The sequence below is a fragment of the Mercenaria mercenaria genome, chromosome 7 (assembly GCF_021730395.1).
Source record: "Mercenaria mercenaria strain notata chromosome 7, MADL_Memer_1, whole genome shotgun sequence".
Lineage (NCBI taxonomy): Eukaryota > Metazoa > Mollusca > Bivalvia > Venerida > Veneridae > Mercenaria > Mercenaria mercenaria.
The window spans coordinates 59148987-59176723 of NC_069367.1; the positions used below are offsets into that span (position 1 = coordinate 59148987).

General features: G+C 34.2%; 1 long non-coding RNA gene across 1 annotated transcript; it reads left to right on the forward strand.

Annotated features, from left to right (window-relative positions):
• LOC128558626 (uncharacterized) lies at nucleotides 1-27737 on the forward strand. Its single transcript, XR_008371762.1, has 3 exons — nucleotides 1-219; nucleotides 8287-8533; nucleotides 27616-27737. It is a non-coding gene; the product is annotated as an uncharacterized LOC128558626 (long non-coding RNA).

Here is a 27737-nt window from a genome sequence, read left to right on the forward strand (position 1 = left end):
CACACAAGTAAAATTCATTTCTTTTTTGGTCATTTGAAACCGTTGCATATTTGCGGACAATTTGAGATTTCGCTATATAAACCATTTACGTTAGTGTCAATACACTTAATAGTTTAACAAACGCATAATCGGTTGACAAGTTGTGACAAAAAACATTTTAAGACAAGAAAAAAGGGCAAATATTCAAAATTGTCTTTCACGGGAATTTACAACAAATCGGTATGTTGAATATCATTTGATTTGATCTTTCATAATTCATGAACAATCAAAGATGTTCTGCTTGTTATTTTTGTTCAGTTTGTATTTTACAAAATAATTTCCCTGAGCTGAATCAAAGGAAAATAAAAACAATGATTATCTTTGCAAAATAATTCTTGGAAAGACTTGTATATATTCTGTTTCATTGTAAGTGTTGTTGAAATGCATTACATTTACACCTTTATCTGAAGGTGCACTGACGTTCTTTTCAAGGTAGGTATGAACCATTAAAATTGTATCCGGGTTTCGTATATTAATATAATAAAGATCCGTCGTGTGGAAACAAAAAAGCTTATCATGTTTAAAATCTATGATCATTAATACCACAACATCAGCTTTAATGATGTCGGTGATATCGTGTGTAAATATCTCAATCATATGCAAAAGAAACTGTAAGTTTTATTTGACAAAATTCATTAACAATATGTAGAGTATTACCGATACATGAAAATGAAAAAAGAGATTCCCGTAGATTCCAGTTATGGAAACTTGCTTCAGGACCATTTGTTTCGAAATAGAACAGAAAATTATCAAAGACTGGAGACCATTTTTTTTTCAGTTTTGCTGCATTTTCTAACTGAACGTAAAATTTTGAAAAATCAGCCAATTCAAACATCAGAATAAGAAATACTTTTAATATCATTGTTCAGGTCGTCTTTTAGGTGCTTCTTTAAAGATGATAAAAAACAAACAAACATTTTTTTCTGGTTCTGGGAATTACACGTATTCTTTTTCTTCTGGTCGAAATACATTACATTTACAATTTACCTTTAGGTCCTTTACGTTCTTCTCAAGGTAGATATGAACTAGTTAAAATGTATCCGGGTATCGTAGAATATGATAAAGATCCGTCGTGCGGAAACGAAACGCTTGTCATGTTTAAAATATAACATAGATTATCATTGATAACATGCGCGCAAAGCCGCAACCGTTTTAAAATAAATAATTTGATACCCAAAACAGTCTCAAAAGTTTGAAAAAAACATAATATCAGCTTGAAAGTCGATGACATCTTTTATCATAAATAAATATCTCATAAATATGCAAAAGAACCGGTAGGCTTTTTTTTTTTTTTTTTTTTATTTGAGAGGTTTTATTTATTTGAGAGGTTTTACTAAATATACATTTAGATTATTTCCGACAATGAAAATGATTCCCGTAGCTTCCCATTATGGAAACTTGCCCCAGGTCCAGTTGTTTCAAAATAGTACAGTAAAAGTAAAATATCAACCACTCGACACTATTAATTTTTAGTTCGGCTGCATTTTCTGAGGGCAAAATAATCAACAACTTCAACCAACTGAATATTAAGAAATATTTGTCTGAAAAACAGATATACCTAAATGGTTTACGAACAGTTCATCAGTTATCATAATAAAACTATAATTTTCATATAAGGCGAAAACTATTAAGCCTTTCTTGGTAGAGTTTCTTCTTTGCTTTGCAACTCGATTTATTTGGAAGGATACCTACCGTGCGAAGTAACTCGAGGCTCAAGAATGGTTTCAAAATAACAACAACAAACAAAAAATCAATAACCATATAGGTATGATGCTGATTCAATTAAACCTTTCGGACACAATCATTCGATCGAAATCTAACAAATTTGTATCTTTAGCAAAGAAATATACAAACTACCTCATTTCAACCATTTTTCTCTGCTTTTCATTGCTTGTTGTTTTTCTTCTTCCGGAGCCTTCCACATATTGGAATGCGCAGAAGGCCTTTTTTGGACGTTAATCGAGCGACCGAAATGGGGTGTTTTCTACTATACTCTACCAGAAAGAGCTAAATCGATTTCGCCTGTCTTTGTTTCATAACATGAAAAATAACATTAACGAATTTCACTTCTTAGGGACATTGTGTTCACGGCGATGTATATATCGAAATATTGTTTCGATTTAAAATACTTTTCCGCGTAGGCACCTGAGAGTTAACTCGCTTTAAAGTGAGATTCGTTGAACGTATATAAAATTAATAGAAAACGAGTGATTTTGAATAAAATACCATGAATCAGAAAATCTTTTTAAAAAGTACGACCGAATTATAATCCACGACTTAATACTATATTACTGAAATGGATTTATTTTATACTGTGGAATGCACGTTTAAACCTCCCTTGTAATATCAGTCAAGCTATCTTTGGCAACGTTTAACAGTAGTAGTAGACATAACGTTTAAATCTATTTAACATAAATTCGAAAACACATATAATGTAATGACCTGTAATTCTATAATTCTCGCCAGTTTAAGAATAAACAGACGATCCGGCGTACGTTGGCCAGGTGTGTTGCACGTAAACTTCTAACTTGTTATGATTTTCTGTTGTGTCAGATTCCAAAAAAATGCAGCTATTATTTTCTTGTAGTATGTTTCTTTCTTTACCGGTGTTTACCACAAATTGTTTATCCGAAAATACATGGTCGGTGCATTACGGCGTACATCGGATTGACCCAGGCAGTGTCCCAAAGCCAAACGAATTACTAGCCGATAAACCGCGGCGAAACGGCGAAAATGGATTTGTTTTATACTCTCTGTTAAAACTCCCTTGTAATATGAGTCAAGCTATCTTTGACAACGTTATAACAGTAGCATTAGATATAACTTTTAAATCTGTTTAACATCCAGATAAAGTATAGCTTTCGAAAACACATGTCTTGTAATTCTATAATTCTCGCCGGTTTAAGAATAAAGGCCGTTTCGCCGCGGTTTAAAACGGTGAATTGACGGTTCATTTCTCCCAGAATAAAAAAAAATCAAAGGAAAGGTAGTTCTTTTTTTGAACTGATTTCTGAATGTCGAATAACGACCAGTTAGAAGCTGGATAAGAAAACAATCTTTATATCAAACTTTTCTTTTGTGTGATGAAAAACTTCGCAGCTCAAATTTGTTAAATTGCAATGACGCATTCGTACAGATCCTAATTAACGTAATGACTGGTTGAGATTTACAGGACAGAGCACAAGGTAAGCACTAAATCCTCCGACAAAGACATTGTGAAATCAAAACATGACCAGCATGTCTGTCTCATTTAAATATTTCAAGCTATTTACTACAACCATTTTTTTCCATACACAATTGATTACTGTTCACGACAAAATAGATGACATAAAAAAGTCATGTAGTTTAAACAACTCGCTGCTGCCATATTATAAATAAGCATGTAGTTAAAAATTGGTTTTACTACCAGTGAAACTTCAACAATTAAAAAGGCATAACTTTAGGAAGTATACATGGCTATCTGCATTACATATTTAATAAAACTAACTAAAACTCTTCTCATAGTTGTGACATTAGCACTAGTGGTTTTTGAATTAAAAGAAAAAACCATTGTGTAATAGCTTAATGACTTGTGTATTGGTTACAAATGAAGCGTTTCAATATTATAAATTTTCGGTCATTTTTTACCATTTGCAATTATAAATTTGTATGATTTTAAAAAAGACATTTTGATTTTGGTCAATTGTAATTAAATGAACTGTACGCAAATAAATGGACACTTGTTATCCTGTTTGCTATGTCTTCTTCATTCGTAGAATTATTCTGTCTATCTCTTAGATAGTAAGATAGTTCATTTCCATTCCATTGAACTGTTGCAGACAACAAACCATGACTTATTGCGTTATCCCTATTGCATGGCACGCTTTGCTTTTATTGATATGTTTTAATGTTCCACCGCACGATTTGCATTAATATGTGTAATGTTAACACTTTCCTAGCAATTATCAGTGTCATATTACTGTAAATGAAGTTGTGAAATTTCTTATCTTTTCTAAAATACTAACATTACCTTCTAACTGTGTGTGTCCGTGCATAATTATATCAAGAATTTCTAACATTTGCATTTCTCCAAGGACACCAAACCTATCAAATGTTTTCTGCTTCCGAAAAATGGAAATATGTAAATAATCTCGTGAATGTCTTCCTAAGAACATAAAAAGCACTGAGCATTTTTTACGTCCTAAACATGTTCTCACACACTTACAATAGAATTTCAATTTATCAAACCGATGTTTCTATAGATTACTTTCTAACGTTTCGTTTTCATACGTCAATAACAAGTCACAGCGTATTGCTTTGCTATGCTGAAAACAGTCGCATCTGTGCAGTATTCTAGAAATTACCCGCGCATGGCAAAATAAACATCAAAAAGCATCCAAAAGAAGCCCTTAAGATTGATTATGCTGAACATGTTGGTGCGTTAATAAAGTTTAAATTGCAAAACAGTTTGTTAAATTAAGAAAGGGTGTGTTATTTATGATGAAATAACTTTTGCTGACACAGACAAACTAACATTTTACGCATTTTAGTCTAAATAAGGAAGATATAATGTGTATCATAATCTCCACGAGACAGCTTTTATTGGATAATAAATAGGCTAATTAATGAAACACACAAGAGTGACGCGTGTTAAAAGTGGAAATAAACATAAGATGTCGCTATTACCAGGTTTAAGATCCCCAGTGGTATTTTTGCCACTATGCGTTTCATTTTGACCTTTTAGCATTATTAAGCGGCGTTTAAGTGTGTTCCTTATTGGGTTTGTTTTATCCTTGTTGTCTTTTTGTTTTACTTCGTCTACATCATTTCTTTCCTTTACACACAAATACATATGATGCTGTGGGTTTCTGTATTTAGAGTTTGCCTTTCTTGGAACCTGGCTGTTTCGAATGCTTGTTGATATGAATATCTGAATTTTTTCATATGTATGCAATGTCAGTGCCGATATAACATTGAATCATTGTAACACCATTGCCCTAATAAGCCTTGAGAAAATCGATTTTATTATGTTAACCTTGAAGATGATGTTAAGGTGTGTATTAAATGACCAAACATTTCACAGAACCCAGTGTTGACAAATATTGTGTAAATAAGAATATAGTGTATAAATACAATACACAATGCTCTAACTTAGTACATCTATTTTTCTAATCAAAATCATGTTATCGCTCGGGAGTCCGCTTCCGTTGTTTACAGATGTCGCACTTCTTTAAAACAATCACAATAGTTAATTTCAAGACAAATATGTAACCTCTGTACATTCCATACTAAATTCTTCTAGTCATCTATAGTAAAGTTGATAAAGAAGTAGTAAGAGCAAAATAGTAAACTTGCCACATATCTCTTATGGAATGCGACAAATTACGTAATGTTTTGTGTATTTGGATGAAATGTAGAAGAAAGGTAACATTCATTGTATTAAACGTGGTCAAGCCATTTCATAGATACAAATATATAGATGTAATCTATTCTGTCTTTGCAATGCACCTTTAAGAAAGTATCACTTGACGTTAAAATGTATTTCGATTTCGGACTATGAAATGTATAATACTGTTTTAAAACTAACTGTATTAGCAGAATAGGATATCATATTGATATAAATTACACAAACTTATTCAGAACAAACACAATAATTAGCGATGATTTGACGTTGAAGTCTTTTGTTTCTAACCCATTTGCTTTTGGAACTGTACACATTGATGTTTTAATGAAACTGAAACTAAATATATGTAATGGTTGTATCATAGTGACGTTTTGAAACATAATACGCCATATTCCACATTAATACGATACGAACGAATCAGATAACTTCAGTTCTAAAAACTGGTATAAACGTTCTCTGTTTAAGGACACACTAGGGAGTGAAATTGCTTTTTCTTGACATGGTTCGTTTTTATTTCATATAATTTCACCATACAGTCCTCCATCAGATGGTAAAATTGCAAATATAAAAACTTTATTTGACAAATTTACTAGATAAACAGTTAACATTTGACATGGTTTACAATAACAGCTTCCTGGCTATAAATTTGTCATGATACTTTTCCAACCACTTTTCAGCTTAGCATTGAACCTGAATAATGATAATGTTGTCATCTAAGGTTGTAAAGAAAGTGTTAATGATAGTTTTTCCCGGCCATAGGCCAGTATTGATTTCGGCTTTATTTCCTGTAGGTGAAGGCAATTTAACAGCTGACTAAAACTGTACATTTTAATTGCTGGATGAAAAGTTCCACAGGTTTTCGAATGGAATAGATAATGTTTTCTTAAGGGGTGCATGTGCTGGTGCTCTGAGATGTACTGCTAGACAGTATAATCCGTTGCAAGACACCTGTGGAAATAGCTTACGTCATAAATCTGAATCCTCTCGGTAGTGAAACTGCGATAACTTGCCATCTCTGCTACTCCTTCTCTAAACGATTTACAGTCAACTCGTCCTCTAGTCAACTCGTCTCAGTTTTGGTCATTTCGTATCCCTTGACAATTTCAAAAATGGTCAATTTTCGGCCCCTCCTTTTACGTCTTATTTTTTGTCAAAGTATCCTAGATTATGATCAATATAATTATCAAAATTATACTTTAAAAGCTACATTTTTTGCTTGATAAATGCAATGTACTTGAGTGCATGCACGTTTCCTAGCTTAATGTGTGCATTGACTAATGCGGCCGTGTATCTTTTATAAAGATTCTTCTAGTTTGCTTTGATGTAACCGTTATTATATTTTCACCAGACATCAGACTATGACTGACTGTCTTGGTCAAGAGGCCTGAGTATTGTTCAAACTATCAACCAATTAATACATGGATTTGTAGAATGAAGTACATGATCAGTGTTTGATGAATGAGGGCCTAAAGATTCAGTTCAAAAAATCAGTTTTCTCTGAACAGAGACTCACATCTTTGAGAAGTATTTCAAGTGATTCAATTCCTTTATTTATGAAAGAAATTGCATAAAACTTGGCATCTGTTTTAAGGGTAATCCATAAAAGTGTATCAGAGTTTTGTGATAATTTAACCCGTTCTTGAATTATGTCACTTTTAATTCAGTGGGAAGGAAAGAGATATCCAAATATGATTAATTTGTGTGTAACATTTTTTTTTTCTGACAGTGTAAGGACAATTTGTGAAACACGTTGGTACTTTATGGGCATCCCACAAAATTTTAAATCTTAGTACCATGGTAAAAATTAATTTTTCAGTTCTTTTAATTTGCTTTACACACATAATTTGACGAATGTTTTCAAAAAAAGGACTAAATTCAGTGTGAAATAGTTTTTTTTTAAATACTGAATGATAGACAAGTCTTCATAGTTACGTAATATATATCGCTTTTTTAATACGGACTATGGTCAATTTATTGCATATGATTCACCATATCAGTAAATGACCATTTTCAGAACTAACTGACACGACTAATAAGTGCTGAACATCTTTTCCTTAAATATAACTTAAAAATGTTGTTTCGTTCTAGTGCCGAAATCTTCTGTTAAAGTTCATAAGATTGTTTCCCTAACCTTGTCAAGTAATAGGGTATACAATTAGCATCCTGCTTTTATAACGTTGTTCGTAACGCGTAATCAAGGTGACGGCTTTTAAGTGAAACGTGCTTACGCTAAAAACACGAATTTGTCTTAGAGACATTTTGAAAGTGTCATAAGTTTTTTTCTGAAACCATTCAGACACACTAGATATCCAATGTCAAAACAGATAATTTGATGAAAAAAGTTATGACTTTCATATTTTTATCAAATTACTTCTTTGAAAGGGAAAATCCTAAATATTCTAAACATATAATGACTGCGATTTGAAAAGTAAGTTTATGCAAACTTAATCAAAATTAAACAGATTATAATAGAACGCTTTTTAACCGTTTGAATATATTAAAGAAATGTACTAATAAGCTTTGATAATGTGGCAGTTGAGTCCAATAAGTCCAGGGGTGTTCAAAGATAATCCGTCACAGATCTACTGTAAAGCAATTATTGGATTTACCTGTACTGGAAAATAAACAGTGTCGATTGTATTGAGGTCAACTGCCACATTATCAAAGTTTATTAGTACTGTAGTATTTCGCAATGTTTTAAAAGCAGTCATTTGTCGATATGAGTCATTAAGCCATAAAAAGAAGTTACAAAGAATAAACAAAACAATTAATTGAGATCTTTCTAATGTTTTAGTAAATAAAATTGGTAAATAATAGCCTTTATAATTAGAAACATATTTATAGGAAAAAAGTTCTTTTTACAGGGACACAAGACTCTGATACAGATGTCATTAACTATTACAGCAGTGGTACTTAAGCGCAGTGCGTCACCTTGCTATATATTCCACTGAATTCCACTTAAGTAGGGGCTATTGGAGGAGTGAGGAGACCTGCATATTTCATTACCCCTGATGAACAAACTCAATCCACCCTAGCCTGCTGTTATGTACTTCGGTTACATTTTATGCTACTAAATAACCTTCTTATAGAGTTCATCAAAAGATACAAGGAGTAAGTATTTATATATTTTTGGTCCATTTATATTCATGGTAACAGAATTACGCTTAAACCGTTGCTAAGGGTAAGAGGGGAGTATGTTGGTGTGGGATGGGGTTTAAACATTTCATTTCCTGTCACGAACAAATTCAAAACGAGTCTGCTATTGTTTTGCTTTGTTCCGTTTTATGGTTTCAAAGGATCATCCTGTATATTTCATTGCATGTTATGGCGCCTTGAGAAGCTTTACCTGCCAGTTGTTACTAGAATATAATTTCGGTAGAAATTTTCTTATGTGATCAATAAATATTTAACATAGACTGATTTTTAATATCGGGACCTCTGTTGTTATAATACAAATGAAACATATTTCCATCCTAAGTATGCGGACACGTTTGATCAGAACTTTTTTGTTTCATTAGGATCGAATCATCCACCAAAAATGGTGTTATACGCAGCTTGGGAAACTAATATCAAATTCCTTATGTTATATTGGAAAAGGGATAAGATATTGGTCACTGGGTAATGCTTGTTTTATTATTTTTAGCCTGATTTATAGGAATAAAATTAGCATTTCTGTCCTCGGATTCAAAGCGTTCCACCTAGGTGCTGCTTGTATATAACAATTTTATGCAAATATTGAGTAAGTAGAATAGAAATAAGAGCATAAATGAGCCGTGCCATGAGAAAACCACATAGTGGGTTTGCGACCAGCAATGGATCCAGACCAGCCTGCGCATCCGCGCAGTCTGGTCAGGATCCATGCTGTTCGCTAACAGTTTCTCCCCAATTCCAATACGCTTTAAAGCGAACCCGCATGGATCCTGACCAACTGCGCGGATGCACAGGCTGTCTGGATCCATGCTGGTCGCCAAACCCACTATGTGGTTTTCCCATGGGACGGCTCAAAGATATTCCCTAAATCAGAAATATGTTGAGCACAAATGAACCATGCATTTCCTTATGATAACGTCCTGATCTCGCATTATACTTATGGGTTTTTAAATCCCACACTGTGCTTATTTTTCATTGGAGATTCGAACAAATAAACGGTAAGAAAATAAATATAAACCGTGAGGAATGTGAGATGGTCAGATGGTAATACGTTGAATGGCTAGAAACAGACATTGTTATATTCATATTTCAGGATATTAAAAACATATAATAAAACTGCAGTAATAAATGTAAAGGAATATTTACACAAAAGGTATTAAAATTTTAATAGACATTTAGATAACATAAATATATCAAGGCTATCGAAATGTTTTGTGATTTTATTAAAGGAAACTTATTTAAATTAGAGAAAACTGTTACTTAATGGAAAGTGCAAATGATTTAAACAGAATCTGAAACGGAACTGTTAAACGTTGTGCAGCATTGTAAAGTAAAAGAATGCCCGTTATAATTCCAGAATCGTATGGAGAGTTTAAACATGTAAATTACTCTACACTGAAGAAATTAATTTATTTGAGCCGCGCTATGAGAAAACCAACATAGTGCGTCTGCGACCAGCATGGATCCAGACCAGCTTGCGCATCATCACAGTCTGGTTAGGATCCATGTTGTTCGCTAATAGTTTCTGTAATTGCAATAGGCTTTGAAATCGAACAGCGCAGATGCGCAGGCTGGTCTGGATCCATGCTGGTCGCAAACGCACTAAGTTGGTTTTCTCATGGCGCGGCTCATTTATACATTGGCACTTACGCTCGAGGCTTGAACTTTTTATTACTATATTATTATTAGAAATGTTCGACAATCGACTGTATTGACGTGTCGTTTTTTATTTTTGTTGAAGCACTCACTTTTAAATGTGCATGTATTTAATTGTTCAAGGAAAAGTTTTACATTATATTTTCATTAATATTCATTTAAAAGTAAGGAACAGAAAGGAAACAGTTCTGATTCTACAATGCATTATTTGAATTCCCGCACAAATAAAGATTTTATAAAAATTCTCTCGTGACGCTGGTAGCAGTTTTAGCGAAAAGCAGGTTAACTACCATTTTGCCATCCTTTAATTGATTTCAGATTCACTGAAATGCAAGTGTTGTAGAACACATTTTATTGATGTACCATAATTTCCCGCAGGTACTTCCGCGTAATTTGCGACTTTTAGATTGTTTGCTATTATACGAGATAACTTTCATGCAGCGTTTAATATGACATGTTGCGGATTTTGCAACCATTTAAGTGCATGACCCCTGAGATCTCCAAAACTCTGTATTTGATAAAAAGAAACTTAAGACGATTAATTGATCCTATTGACTATTGAGATGTAATTATTTGTCAGTTAATCAAATTTAGCAATACATATGCGGGTTACTGCAGCGCAGCTCATTTATCAATTGAAACGTAGATTATTGCAATTTGCAAATACGCCACATGTTTTCTATTGTTTGTTTCTGAATAATACTGCAGCTATGACGAAGAGTACATTTTAAATCTCATGTCAAAGCATGCGAACTGTTTTGTTTTGCAGACTTTATAGCAATCTGAAGTCTAACACGCCGACTTGGTCGCATTGTAGTAATAGTACTGCAGTATTGCAGACTTCAATGAATATTTTTTATAAGAAACCTACAAACAAAATATCTTAACAGTATGAACTGTACGATGTGCCCTATTTCTGTGTGAATTTCCTGAAAAAAAAAACATATGTTTTTATTTGATAGGTTAAAAAAGCAGTAATATCAGTAGTTGGTTGTCTTGTAAATTACAATTTATTATTGTAAGTTATTGTCAATTAACGAAACGTTAGCAAGAAAACTGTTTACATATCTTATTTCTGGTGAAATATCAAATGAATATTTTAGTTCATGAGTGTAGACCATCAATGATGGCAAGGATATTCATTCGCTAACAGATCTGATAGTGAAATATGTTTCAGAATTCTGTCGATATCTAATATCTTCTGGATATAATAGAGACATTTGGGGATTAAACAAGTTGACAAATACCGCGACGGCGTTATATAGTGAAACACTTGCATAAAGCGTATACTGTCCGAAATACATTTATCTTCCGAATAAAGTATCATTTTTGTAAATTACAAAGTTCATATGTTCATAAATGTCACTTGTAGTTACAACATTGCGTAAGATGGACATTTTGTCTTACCCATGAGCCACACAACTTATCACTTACTCATATTGGTAATAGTAAGTTTTGTTGACAATATTGTCATCTCTTTTGCCATGATTACTTCTTCAAGCATTTTTCATGGCGCGTAGCTAGTTGGTTGGAGGCATGGGTGCGACGGTTCCAAATATACGTTGAATATTATAAATAAATGTATATGTCCTTTGTATTTTCGTGCTTGTAAATGTAAAATATCACGAGGAACTTTAAGTTCAAGTGAATAAAAAATATGTTAATAATGGCAGGATGTAACATTTGATGGTGACAATTGTTTTGCAATTCGAAACTGGACTGACAGTTCGCTTATGACTGGAAATTACATTTAATGGAAACTTAGATTAACACCATTTTTACCGAGAAAAATAAGTATTTCTTTAGTGGCCCTTGATGAATTTGAAATTAATGGTCAAAAGGTTTCTAGTCAGTGCCGAATGATTTATAGACACATTTAACTCATAATATAAAAATAGTGCCTTGCTACAATTCTACATGTTATTGCAATATTAAGCATTGTTCAACATTTTTGTACATGGTCAAAGACGAGCCTCCTACTTTTAAATGAACAGCGTCCATATCAGTTTTTACAACAGGCAACTAGATTGTGTGTACCAATTGTCGCAGATTTGTTAACTAAATCATTATTTAAGAGGGTTTTTTTTTTTTGCTTTAAACGTTCCGTAATAGTGCAGTGTCATTTCTCCTTTTCTGAATGACCCGGGATACTAGAATCTGAGTTATATTCTTAGAATTGATTACCAGTTATTGATACCTTTTCTCCTTGAGACCCCGTTAGACAAAACTAACAACACAACTAATAGCAGTTATACCTCTTGATACTTTATATATATATATACAATTTACTAAATTTTATGGTTTTCCCACAGTATTTTTTTTGGGGGGAGGGGGGTAAATAAATAAGGCCAAGGGTCCTTCTTTTAGTCGTGAGCAGTACCATACCTATGCTGCGGGGGCGTCCGTGTCTGTGAAACATTTCTAGTCTGTTTTTAATTATCAAACTGATGTACATCTCATGGTGTTTGCATCAATAGTATCAATATCAAATAATTAATTTTTTAAATAGCTTTCAATGACTGTAGTTACTATCAAAATAGTAACATAATTTTTTTTTTGGTTTAGATCACAATCAAATACTTGCAGTACTTAGTTACAAAATATTTTACCTTAACAACATATTTTATTTTACTTCACTGACTCGTGTTGCGGTAGTTTGTTTAACAGTTTCATATCTTAAATTGTATCTGCTCCACATTTATCCGGATATTCATATTTTGCAAATCAAGGATGTATTTGAAGTACCTTCCTTCACGATGTTTTGTATAAATTTACGTAAATTATCTATTATAACGCATATAAAAACAATTTCATAAAATATTAAACCTTTCAAACGAAATAAGTTTTAAATAGTTTAATATTCACACAATTTCTCAATGTTAGGCGGAATAATTAACAGATTTCATCTTTTCAAAGTATTATGTTAATTCGTTTATTTTTTTATTTTTAAGAATAAAATTTAAAGAAGAGAGAATGTTGAATGTAAACATTTATTTTTAGGAAATCTTGATAGTAAACAAGAAATTATGTAAAAGTTCATATGAAAACATGTTGAAGTACAACCATAAGTCGTTGAATGGTATCAAGAACAATGATTTAAACCTTGGCGTTACAGATGAAACCTTAGAGTGATTATTTAATCGCATTGTGTGCGCAATAATGGAGACATCAGTCTGTTATGTCAGATTTTTATAGAAAACAAATGTAAACAGCTTTAAGCAAAAATAAGGAGAAAGTACTGTCTCGGTAACCTAAAGGTAGAGCACTTGTGTTCGATGGTAGGTTCACTGGCCGCGTCAGAAAAAAGACTTTGAAAATAACGCTCGTATAGCTTCTCCACTGTTTGCTCCACATTGTCATTTAAATAACGGTGATGCTGATGCTGATGCTGATGCTAGCTGAAGGAAACTTGATGAATCAACCCGTTTTTATTTTCGGAAAGTATTTTAAATAGTACAGGTGAAAGAGTTGGATACTCGTTTAATTGATTTAAACAACGATATGTAGACATAGACGAATCTGTTTTTATTTTTTGTTATCAAAAGATATTGTATGTGTTGTGTCGTTTTGTTAATATGCATGGATGCTTCAGACACAAAAGCAGAAAGAATTGATACTATCTTTAGATAAATCAAGCTATTAGCTGTTTAAGCTAACAACGTTTCACTTTTTATGTCACTATATAAGGAGTGTCGTAGATTTGGTAATCTTAAAAATCATTTGTTATTAAGAGACATTTGCTGAAGTGATTAACGTATTCTTAACAAAGTGTATTTTAATTATTTACGCAATACTTGATAAATTTACAGATATTTGTCATCTTAAGACAGAAATACAATGGAAAGCTCTTATAAATCGAGACACTGGCACCATTAGAAGGAGTGGCAATAAACTAATGACTTATAAATTATTAAAAGCTGACTTTGTAACTGAAGACTATGTGAGTTTACATATTCCTTTAAAGCATAGGCCTCTTTTAATAAATTTAGATGTGGTGTAGCACTAATTAGACTAGAGACAGGAAGATATGAAATCCTCCATATTGAAGACTATGGAAGCCCTGGAGAGTCATTTGACTTCCGTACTTCTTACGTTTAATTTTTGACTTCTGTACTTCTCACTTGCAAGTCCCATACTTTCTAACTTTGGCTTCTAACTTCCTGACTTCTGACTTCCGACTTCCACCTTTCTAACTTCTTTCTTTCAACTTCCTCACTTCTAACGTTTAACTACCTTGCTTCCGACTACAGACTTCCAATTTCTTCACTTATAACTTGCGAACATTTAATTTCTTACTTACAGTTTCGACACTTCTTACTTCTAACTTTTGACTTCTGATTTCCAACTTCCATATTTATTACTTCCAATTTTCCCACTTCTGACCTATAACTTCCACTCTTTTTACTTCTAACTTCAAACTTCCTGATTTCTGACTTCTAAATTTTAAACTTCTTATTTCTGACTTCCAACTTCCATCTTCTGACTTTCGACTTTCGCTCTTCTGTCTTCCAACTTCTGCACTTTTGACTTCTAACTTCCTGACATCCGGCTTCCAATTTCTGCACTGCTGACTTCCAACTCTCCCTCTTTGGAAGTCGGAAGTAAGAAGTGTGGAATATGGAAATCAGGAAGTTGGAAGTCAGAAGTGCGGAAGGTAGAAGTCAGAAGTTTGGAAGTTAGAAGAAGGGAGTAAGAAGTCAAGAAGTTAGAAGTAAGAAGTATGGGAGTTTTAAATCAAAAGTCGAAAGTCAGAGAGTTGGAAATCAAAAGTGCGGAATTTAGAAGTCAGAAGTGCGGAATTTAGAAGTCAGAAGTGCGGAAGTTAGAAGTACGAAGTACGAAGTCAGGTAATGCGAAGTGATAGGTGCAAAAGATAGAAGTCAAAAGTGGGAAGTACAGAAGTCAAGTGTCCCTCCAAGGCTTCCGTTGAAGACAAAATATGTCCCGTTAGTAAATCTCCCGTAGAATATGAAAAATATGTACATGTACTTCTTCAATATCGTTCATATGATGATTAAAGGCATCCAATGTTAGACAAAGCATCAAACATAAAAACGAATTTTGTTAATTTATTAGAAGATGAAAAGCTAGTGTTTGTACTCTCCATTTTGACGGCAAAAAAACCTTCTACAGTACCCTTCAACTTAGATTTAACATTTTGTATAAACAGGTTTCATGTCAATGTATAAAAACATTGTTTTATCATTATAAATAATGTCTTGATATAACATTTTGTTTACTCTGTAGTATGATTTGAGTATGTTTATGTTATCTGAATAGTCCATCCTTGATCTGATCTAGGGTGATCGTCCATTTTTAAACCATTCCTTAATTCCACGGTAGTTCAGATTTTTAATACTTATTTTGATTTTAAAGACCTTTTTAACTTTTAGTTAGCGACTGTTTCTAGTTTTATGATATAATATGTGTTGATGTTAAAAGACAAGAATTTTTATAAATTACCTGTGATAATAAGTTTCCTGTAGGCGTTTTTCTGTTTGTTTGTTTATTTTGGTTTTAACGCCGTTTTTCAACAGTAGTTCAGTTATGTAACGGCGGGCAGTTAGCCTAACCAGTGTTCCTGGATTCTGTACCAGTACAAACCTGTTCTCCGCAAGTAACTGCCAACTTCCCCACATGAATCAGAGGCCTGTAGGCGTTGTACTTTTACTGCATGTATCAGTATGTTATATATTTGTTGTACAATTATGAGACGGAAATAGAGAAATATATATGGACCGAGCTCGTTGCATAATATCGATTTTTGAGACTCAATAATTTTAAGTTAATCATAAAAATAAATGCGTTACTATGACTATCGTAGCGTGTCACGTCTGGCGTCACGAAGTTTATATTTTATCTTTTTTTTCTAGCTACTACTGCTAAATAAATGCAGGTTTATTGGGTAAATTGGGGCAAATTACAAAAATACTGTAATGGTCGATAGCAATTGTTAGTTTCATGTCAAGCTATTTAAGGTAATTCTTTCATTCGACTGCCCTGAATCAAATTAAACATAAAATATTCACCATCAGTTTTAGTTTACAATTCTGTTTTGCAGGAATCTTAATAAACTGAAATGTATCAGCCTAGTAGTAGTAGTATATTCAGTCTTAGTCATCTATTTCTAGAAATTGTAGTCATCAACTACATACTAGAAATTGACAGGTGAATAGTTTGAGGCCCGTTCATAATTAATAGACTGCATATGTTCGAGTCTGCAATTATTTCGCCTGGCTGTGTGTTACGCTTCTGAATATTATTTTGGACGCGACTACAAGTACTGTTACACTATTTAATACCTTAAGTTTGAATTCACTAGAAGACAACGAAAATTGGAAAACAAGAGGGCCAAGCTGATCCTAGGTCGTTCACCTGAGTAACAAACCATAACAGTGTAAACATGTTTTATCTAGTGATTTCATGGAAACTGGCCTATTTCCATTAAGATTGGACAAAAAATTGTGGCCACTCTTGAGGTGTAAACTAGATTTTTTTTGATTTGAGCCTAATGACCTTATATCGGTTTAACCAACGATGACTCAGATTCGAAAATTGTACATGGTTTTATAAAAACCAAACATTCTGGCTTCCGTTTTGGGAAATATTGGAGAAAAAAGTGAACCTTTAATGTATAAAAGTTTTTCCTTTGATGTGCCCTAGTTTTAGACCCATGTGACCCAGATTTTAAAACATCCAAGACGTTATGAAAATAAACATTCTAACCAAGTTATTTGAAGATTGAATACGAAATGTGGTCCCTAGGGCGTAAACAAGCTTATTCTTTGATTTGACCTGGTGACCTAGTATTTGACCTTATATAACCTATATAAAACATTTTCCCAGATTTCAAGCAGACAAACACTCTGACAAAGTTTCATGCACATCAAGTGAAAATAGCAGCCCCTATTATAAGCTCAAGGTTTTTCATTGATTTGAATAGGTGACCTAGATTTTGACTCCAGACAATCCAGATTCAAACTTGGGCTAAAGATCATCAAGGTCATCACTTAGACCAAATTTCATGAAGATAAGGTCATAAATGTGGCATCTGGATTGTTATCAATTATTTCCTTTGATTTGACCAGATGACCTAGTTTTTGACCCTACATGACCCAGATTCGAATTTCACCTAGAGGTCATCAAGACAACTACTCTGACAAAATCTCAGGAGTCTCAAACTTTAACTGTGAACTCTAGAGTGTTAACAAGATTTTCCTTTGATTTCGCCTAGTGACCTAGTTTTTGACCCCACATGACCCAAATTCTAACTTGACCTAAAGATCTGCAAGACAAACGTTCTGACCAAGCTTCATAAAGATTGTTCACAACTGTGGCCTCTAGAGTGTTCACAAGCTTTTCCTTTGATTTGACCGGGTGACTTAGTTTTTGACCCAACATGACCCAGATTGAAACTTGACCTACAAATCAACGGACGCCGGACAATGACAGGTCACAATGCCTAACCTTGAGCACTTTATGCTCAGGTGAGCTAAAAATACAAATAACTTAACTACAAAATAAATTTAATACTTTATTTTAAACCTTCCACTTAGATACATTTTATTTAATGTTATTCGCTGAAGTTACGGTATTATGCTTATTAAAGTTTCAAGCATTAAAGTTTCAAGTTTCAAACCGCAAAGCGTCTTCTCTATTTACGGATATTCACTTTAAATGCAAACAAGGATTATTTGAAAATCAAGGTAACTTAGTTTGGCATTTTCATAAATATAGGATATGTACAACTTAACCATCATAAACTCAAAATTTATTACATAATTCAAATTTAATTCAATGGCCATTTGAACTGTATAGTAGTCAAATAAATAGTAATGTTTCAGAGTTGCAAATTCATCTTTGCTAATAAATTGTATTTCTTTCGGTTTTTTATCTATATCTAACTCGATACAGTTTTGCGTTGACATATCTTCCCATTTGTATCATTACTTTACGCAAGGATGCCACAGTGACGGGATCACTTTTATTTAGTAATATTATGTACCATTCTCAAATACACTCAATTGATTGGTCGAAACGGGTGCACGCGCGAGTCCGCAAAAAAGGGATATTGACTCGCAAAAGTGATACATGTAATGACTCTTGCGATATCACTTTTTCTTAAATGTATGAAATATGGGCCAGTCAAACGAGTGCATTTGAGAAGGGCATATAATATTACAGTTATACACTTTTGTTTCGGTCAATATCTATAGGTTACTAACTTTGTTTGTGGATATATGCACGAGTTCTGCAGCGGGTATATTGCGCGACGGTAGGAGCGAATATAAGCCAGCGAAGGAACTGAATTCATATAGTTCCTCATACAAAGGTGCTTAAACCTTTTTATGACTTACTTATATCAAATAATTTAATTATGTGTATAGAACTGATGGCGAGATAACAAAATAAGGAAAATTCGAAAAGAATTTCTCGAAATGCTAATAATACAAATAAAACTGTCGTGCAATAATACTTTCCGCGAAAATGACGTCACTTGTTGTAGCAACGTTGCGCGTGGGACGCCAATGGAATGTCACCGCCCCCCCCCCGATTCTTTCCATTACAACGTTAAGAAAAACAGGTCCACTTCCAAGGAATCATACGCTATATACTGCAATAGCTACCAAATTACAAGGAATCATACGCTATATACTGCAATAGCTACCAAATTACAAGGAATCATACGCTATATACTGCAATAGCTACCAAATTACAAGGAATCACGCTATATACTGCAATAACTACCAATTTACAAGGAGTCATACGCTCTTACAATAGGAACAAGTTATAGGAACAAGCACGTTTCTGGATAAATGTCATGTGTTGTGGCAACCTGAGAAGATTTTTGCAATAAATCACTTTAACAGGGAAGCTATTCATTTACATTAACACGCGTTTTTTTATTACATTGATAGTTTCCTTTGTCTTTTCACTATATGAGAAAAACTGAAATGCAGGTCCGTGGAACATAAAATTTATAAAACATTCTGAAAATCATTATTCTTCATAAAGACGTACTGCCAACACAACAATGTACACTGTTATCCAATGAAATCGGATAATTATATGTTAAAATCAAAAGTATTTAAGTAAAAAAAGACGCAATTTTTCTTTTACCGCTTGGTGGGCGCTCCGACGTCAAAAATAACGGTGTATATTTACAGTATAACGCTACTCAACGAAAGCTAATTACATTTTCTGTTCATGTATACCAAAACTCATCAAGATCTGAGATGTTGCCGATATTTGGGTGGAAAGTAGCGACCTACCTTAAGATTAATGTCGCATTCCGACGTCATTAAAATGAAGAGTAAATGTACTCCGTAGTGTGCGTGAAGTTGGACTTGTCATTAAATAATGATTCTACAAATGTTCTATGCTGGTTCAAGTCTTGTTATACACACAATAATTAAATTGTTTGAGTGGTAGGCGAAGTGTTCTATTTATCGGAGGAGACAGATTCATAGATTGTTAGATTAAATATGTATTACTTTCAATCTACAGGAAAGAGATTTTAGGGCAAGCCCATTATTTTAATTGGAGACCATACGCCACTTTTCATGGAATTGCACACTAGTGTATCATTGAAGGTTCCATGTGCACCGCCGTATGAACACATCTGCGGATGTCTGGTTTGTTTATGGTACTTACAGCATATGAAAATTTTGAGTTCTGCTGAAACCTGGGCTAGAGGGCGTGAATAGCACGACTTTCATGTTGTGTTTTGGTTAATTTAGTTTTTTAGCTTGAAACATTTCTGGTGTGGTGGTTTCCTATCATCCCGCTTTCTAGCTTTGGGTATATTGATTGCGCCTTGGATATGAGTGACTGCTTTTTAATGTGTCTTTTTGCAGTTTCTGTGTTATGCAGGCCCAGTTAACCTTATATGCCCTTTTCTAAATTAACTGTGTTTGTTCTGGCCCATTGTTTTTTCCCGTTTTAGCTCAAGCCCAACCCCTTATTTTAACTGGGGGCGCGCTTTTAAAAGTGACGCTAGTTTATATTTGAAGGTTCAATTGTGCACCGCGTTATCAAACACTCACTGCGCAGATGTTCTGAACTTGTTTTTCGGATACTTATAAATATGTTATCGTTGAGTTCTTGCTCATCCCGGAGCTAGAAGGGATGGACGGTAGCATTTCATTTCCACTTCCGTCCATAAACAGGCTCATTTACGTAGTGTTGAGCGAACCTGTGGAGCTTTCCACTACTATATTAATGTCTTACTCCTTAATTCTATGACATTTGTGTATGTCTTTCTTGCATACCAGACAGGGATTTCTGGTGTTTATACCGGTGCTGGAAAAATCCATCTTACCACCCGGAGTGCTGTAAATGACGTATTACGATCTACATATTATATATAGAAGATCTATATATACCACCCGAAGTGCTGTAAATGACGTGTTACGATCTACATATTATATATAGAAGATCTACATATACCACCCGAAGTGCTGTAAATGACGTATTACGATCTACATATTATATATAGAAGATCTACATATACCACCCGAAGTGCTGTAAATGACGTGTTACGATCTACATATTATATGTAGAAGATCTATATATACCACCCGAAGTGTTGTAAATGATGTATTACGATCTACATATTATATGTAGAAGATCTATAATAGTAATTTATATTTTATTTCAGAAAGCGGAAAAACATTCCAGTACCTTGACAATTCCTCTTTGTTCCCGATAGTATATTTCTCGATTTTGAAAACGTTATTTTATTATAAAAACATAGCGTAACCCTGCAATTGATAAAACAAAACCGGAACTAAGCTATGTCATTCGCCTTTGACGTCTTTCCTGTTTACGGACGTTGGTTTCCCGCACTTTGTTTAAATATGCTACTATAAGAAATAGTTCTAAAAAAAAAGTCGTTCGATTGATTTTTTTAAATTATTTCTTGAAAATGGTATGCAAGAAAAATATTCGATCACTTGCTGTATGTGCAGTTGGGGATATCTGGTTCTCGGGAAACAGTTACGCGGAAGCCTCATTACCGCCTAAACAGTTACCCTCGAGCCAGATACCCCGGTATTACCATCTGCACACACAACTAGTGAAAAAATTGCATATTTGGAAATAAATATTGATCAATCTAAGGACGTAAAATTGTTTATAAAGAAGTTGCTTCATAACTGTATTTGGCTGGATATTTCTTCACTTAACGTTGAACTTTAAGTACTTGGTCGATATTGATTTAAGAAATAATTTATAGCAAAACAGTGCTTTATCGCTGTTTATACTCGTGGACGTTTTACGTGGGCGAGAAATTACTTTGGACGGGACGTTATAACCGCCCGAGTGTATAAATTGGTGAATAATAAAGCAAATTTTGCTTATAATTTTTCGATCTAATATGTTCTTTATTGAAAAACTTTTATCAAATATGAGAGATCTGTTTCTCCCCCCCCCCCCCCCCCCCCCCTCTCGGCCACAAGCCAATGGCCCCCCGCCCCCCCCCCCCCAATAGCTAGGTCCCTCCCCACCCCACCCCCCTTGTTTACATGTCAGGGCGGAATTGGTAGTACGTCTTGCGGCAGAGTTCAGTTCGGGCGGTAAATTATTGCGAAATTATCAGCAAAGCTCGAAGAAACTGACTCAGTCATGTGTGTAACTTAATCAACACTTTTGTGCAATGCGACATTTGGTTTTAAAACATGTTATTATGTAAAATATTCATGAAATTTGAAGCGCTATTTCTCGTTGCGTTCATGACGCTTAAAATTATTCACGTTGGGACGTGACGTCAACATAAAATCGTTGTGATGATTAAAGCATTGTTAGTCATATTAGAATTCATCTTTACATCCTGTGGAGGTCATTTAACAGCTGACTAAAATTGTACATTTTGACTGATGGATGAAAAATAACACAGGTTTCCTAATTTTCTTAAGGAATGTGCAGATGCTCTGAGCTGTATTGTTAGACATTATAATCTGTTGCAGGGTTCGTGTGGAAATAGCTCATAAGAATAAGACAATTTTACTTTAAAAACTAAACATTTTGGTTTGCTTTATAAAATACCTGATGCAGAATACATCCACGTTTCGTAGCTTAATGTGTGCATTGACTAATGCGGCCGTGTATCTTTTTTTAAAGATACATCTTCTTGTAACTGACAACATATTAAGGCGCTTCTCATCTAGAAAATTCATTTATATTTTGTGAGTGCTAGTGCAGTGTATTTGTATAACGTAATTTGCCAAATTATATATATCAAGTACAAAATTAAAATTTCACCATGTGAGCATGTAAAAAGCACTAATTTGTGCTTACTAAAAATGGGTAAAATAGTGAATGTACATGAATATTGAATTTCTACTGTCTACATTGGACTGATAAAAGCGCTAAAATCAATCGCTATTAGATCGCCTGTTAGCGCTCTATGGTTTTAAGGGGACCTCCTTAATACATATACCTACAAAGCTGGATAAATGATTAAAAAGCAGTATTTAAGTGACGTTAGGTGTACGTTAAGTGCCGCCCATACTTGAACTCAGCTTGTCGTTTCGGACTATAGTATTCATTCAAATGTTATATACATTCAGTTCATTCCTGTATCATTGAAACGTTACATTCGTAGCAATTTGAACGCGTCTGTAGAGATTAGGTACCATTGGAGCCATAGAAGAAAACGTTATAATAGTGGATTAGAAAGTAGTCTTCTTGGATGTATCTTTCATTATTTTGTTATAAACTTGATTACACAGCTGTTTTCTGTATCTTTATGAAGGAAATGGTACGGATCGTGACACCCCACCCCCCCCCGCCAGCCCACCCCCAACCACCCACCACAACACAATCACAAAACAACAGAGTAACACAAGAAATCTCCTGGTCGTTTTTGTCGTCAGTAATATGTTGAAATACATTATTTTTAAATTTGTTTCCTTTGAAATGCTCTTTATTGGATCTGTTTAAACATTTTTTGCTTCATTACATCGTTATCATTGGGATAACAAAACTTTTTAACAGAATTATTTGAGCCGTGCATGCAGAAAACCAACATAGTGGCTTGCGACCAGCATGGATCAGACCGCTGCGTATCGCGCAGTATGGTCAGGGACATATGCTGTTCGCTACAGTTTGTCCAATTGCAAATAGGCTGTGAAAGCCGAACAGCAAGGATCCTGATCAGATGCGCAGGCTGTTCTGGATCCATGCTGGTCGCAAAGCCACTATGTTGGTTTTCTCATGGCACGGCTCAAATGTTCTGTTAAAACGTTTGGTCTGGATCCATGCTAGTCGCAAAGCCACTATGTTGGTTTTCTCATGGCGCGGCTCATTTTTTATTGACTCTGGTTGTGGTGTTGTTTACACAAAATGTTTCAAGGTTCCTATTTTGCCATTCTTGTCTGTTCTGCAAAATTGAAGGACATTTATATCCAAGGATATGAAGTTCTCATGGCAAAAACAAGGAGTGTAAGGATTACAATCTTGCAACCTTTTTTATTACTCTGAATATGAGGTTAACCTTTATTTAAAGCATCGAGAGCAATGACTGTCTTTCTCATTGGCGCATTCTCGATGTCATTGATGTACGTTTTTGTTGTAGCATTTCCTTCAGTGTTTTTCTTTTCAGTTTCATATATATATAAGAAATGTACCATCCTTTAGTTAAAATTGCATCAATTCTAAATACCAGTTTGTAACTGGTATAGCGTAAAAGTAAAGCTAGACAATACTTTCAAATGATACCAAAATTACGTGAGCTTACCAGGCATCAATATTTGATATATTTTAATATCACTGTTATATAGAACTTGCTTATTTGTGGACTTGACACCTTAAGACAATTAACATGTGTTCTTGAAGATATCTAGTACTGGTTCAAATTAAGTGTACATTCAGGGGAGTTTTTAATTAATGGGATTTGTGAAATATCGAATTTAACAGAGGCGTAATGGTGAAGACATATATAAAGATGCTCTTTGAACGACCTTGATATGGTACATATTAGTCATTTAACGAATGTCATATATTCATGTGTTTTACGTATGGTGGCTGATTAAGGACATTTGCTCGCGATTCTTGTAGCACATTTCGTTCTATAGTCCTTTCGCACACACCAACGCGTCATAATGACATTTTGAAAGATTTTTTTTTAAATTTAAACATAGAACACGACAGAATGAAACATTTTATTTCATGTTTTATTGTCTCGCTTTGGTGCACGACAGGACGACACTATGAGACGTGCCACATAGCCGCGCTCACGCCAACGTGACAAAACGAAACATTATATTTCATCCTGGCGCTCGCGCAAAGAAGCCATAACGAAATCGTTGATAATGGCATGCAAGCCAGCGCGAAATAAGAATGCTTCGTTCTGTCGCGCTGTGTGTTTCGTTATGTCACGTTATTAGTTTCGTTTTGTCGCGTAGGCGAACACGCCGAAACGACACGCAAAACTTTCAGATGTCGTTATTGCACGTTGGCGCGGGCGCCAGGACGAGAATCTACACGTGTATACGTTCCCGTGTTGAGTGCTTTGTGAGAATGTGGCTCTTCCTGTGCAATCATTTTTCTTGTTTTTATCAGTTAGTATTTTTATTATAGTTGCCCCTCCTTTATCTTTTCAAGCTAGAGTTTTCCTCTAAAAGCAGTGATAATATCCTGACAGAATATATTGAACTGTTTTAGTCCTAAAGCACTATGAAACGCAATCCTTCGGCATGACATTTATTTGTCATGACGGGAAAACTAGATAATGAGAATTTGTGTCACGTTTAAATATGATCGTGTTCGCCTTTGTTGATCATGCGGTAAAGCCGATATAATTCCATGGTAAATTAAGTTTCCTAGAAATTTTTATTTTACGTGAAGGTATCGTTTGTCCATTCGACACAATGGGAGTCAGCTGAATGTGTAACGTATTGCTTGAGCCTGCGAAATGATTGAAATGCTAAACGGTTATTTAGTAATGAAAACAAAAATGTTGCTCTTGATGTAATCGATTGATGTGAAATGCAACAAGCACAAAGAAATATTATAAGAAGTGGCGCAAATGTGGTATTTTGTGGATAATCACACAATTTTTAATAAAAACATCGTGATCCAATCAAATTAGTAAGTACATTAAAATAAGTAACTACAATGAAGTCGTTTTCTTTTCGAACATCTGGACTAAACGGCATTGCAAACATAAATGACAAATGGTCTTAAAATGGACTATTAGAAAATGCAAATACATAAATTCGATGGTTAAAAGACATAATTTTATGATATAATTTTGACAAACCTGGATATAGATAATGTTAAACATTTCTCTCACTTTAAATTCAAATACCAAAACTTACGCTTTCATTGTATTTATTTCTTAGACTAATGGAAACCAATGGAAAATCTTGTTACTTTAGTATTTAGACGGGGTTGTATGGAAGCCCTGGAGGGACAATTGATTTCCGTACTTCCACTTCCACTTCTACTTTTGCATTCTCACTCCTACTTCTTGACTTCCTACGTCTACTTCTAACTTCCAACTTTCTGACTTCTAAACGTTCCGCCTCTTAGCACTTCCAACTTCGATTGACTTTCGACTTCTTATTTCAACTTCCACACTTCTTACTCCGACTTCTTGACTTCTTACTTCCTTTCTTCTAACTTCCTGACTTCTCAACTTCCGCACTTCTGACTCCAACTTTCCTGACTTCTTACTTCCAACTTCCGCACTTTCCGACTTCCAACTTCCTGACTTTTACTTCCGTCTTCCAGCTTCCACATTCTTACTTCTATTCTTCCGCAACTTCTGGACTTCTTACTCCAGAACTTGATTTCTAGCTGCCACACTTCTTACTTCCGACTTCGTACTTCCCTCTTTTAAACTTCCGCACTTGGACTTCTAACTTCCACACTTCTGATTCTAACTCCTTGACTTCCCGATACCAAACTTCTATAGCTAAGATTCTGACTTCCAACCTTTCCTTCTTTGAAGTTCGGATAGTAAGAAGTGTGGGAAGTCGTAGTAAGAGTCAGAAAAAGTGCGGAAGTTGGAAGTCAGGATGTTAGAAAGAAGGAAGTAAGAAGTCGAAGTAAGAAGTATGCAGAAGTTTGGAAATCGAGAGTCGAAAAGTTAGGAAGTCGGAAGTCAGAAAAGTGCGGAAGTGAGATTGAGTGTGGAATGTTCGAAGTAGGAAGTAGGAAGTCAAGAAGATGGAAGTGAGGAAGTGCAAAGTTAGAAGTGAGAAGTGGGAAGTTACGAAAATCAATTGTCCCTCCAGGGTCTTCATAGGTTCTCTTATTACGACAAAACTTATGTGTTTGGAAGTTCATTCATCATGACAGTTACACACACAAAAAACAAAGATAAATTTCAAACAGGGAATGCCACATTCCAAAAGCCCGTCTCCAATCTGATTATAAATGATGTAATGGTTTTGAAATAAAGAAAAAAAATGCCTCGCATTGTTGCCTTAAAATGACGTCATGGACTTTATGACGTTACATGAAAGGTACCGCACAAAATTGATAACTTTTATTTTGAAAGTGCATAGAAAAAGTGTAATTCAAGCTTTAAATATTTATTTTTTTGCCGTAATATTGATTTAAACATATTTTATTCCTTCCTTTTTATGACAACGTATACAATGTACATATACAGAAAATATACAAAATATTTCTCACGAATCTTCAATGTTAATTAATGGTAAGCATTTTATAGCTTTTATATATTCGCGTAGAAATGTTAAGCGGAATTAAGAAAATAAAAGAAATGGATGCTGGTATCTGATTTTATAGGGTAAAAGGAGGGTTAAGCTTAATTGTCAAGTCCGTTTTCAGTAAGTATTTGTAAAATCTATTCAAAGTTGCACAATATATTACCAACGATGTTGACTCATAAGACTAAAACAACTAAGCTACTCGCAAAACATTTTATGTATATATAGCCTACTGAATGTGGCGCCCTCAAGTGACTGTAAGTGGCTCCATCTGTCGAGTGGCTTTGATCTTTCTTATTTCCATTCTGTTTGGCTAATAGCACTTTAATTACTGAATAAACGTCTGGATGTATAAACGTTCAAATTACGTTTGTATCGCTAAATCTTAATGAGCGTTTGTCAATAATTTAAAATGTAAATCGCTGTACGAGTATTAAAAGGAAGAACCTTAAGACACCACTTAAATCAGTAAAAGATATCTTTACATAGTTTGCAAACGTTTAGAAACGTAGTTACTGTACGACAAATATCATTCAACCATGCAATTTTGCTACAGTGATAGCATGTGTTTTTACAGCGACAATTATTTTATCTGAAATGTAATTCTTTAACCTTAATTGTCCTTGGAAAAATATTTGTTGATAGAACATATCCTGATTAAATATGATTCATGGGTTCCATAACCAGAGTTGTAAAATTATGTTACAGCATGATCCCATTCTATCAAGCTGACATGGCGCATAGATGAGTATTATTGCAGGCAGAACCATCATATAATCATTTCACATCCTGGTTTATGCAGTCATAAAATAACTCGTGCAAATAAAAGG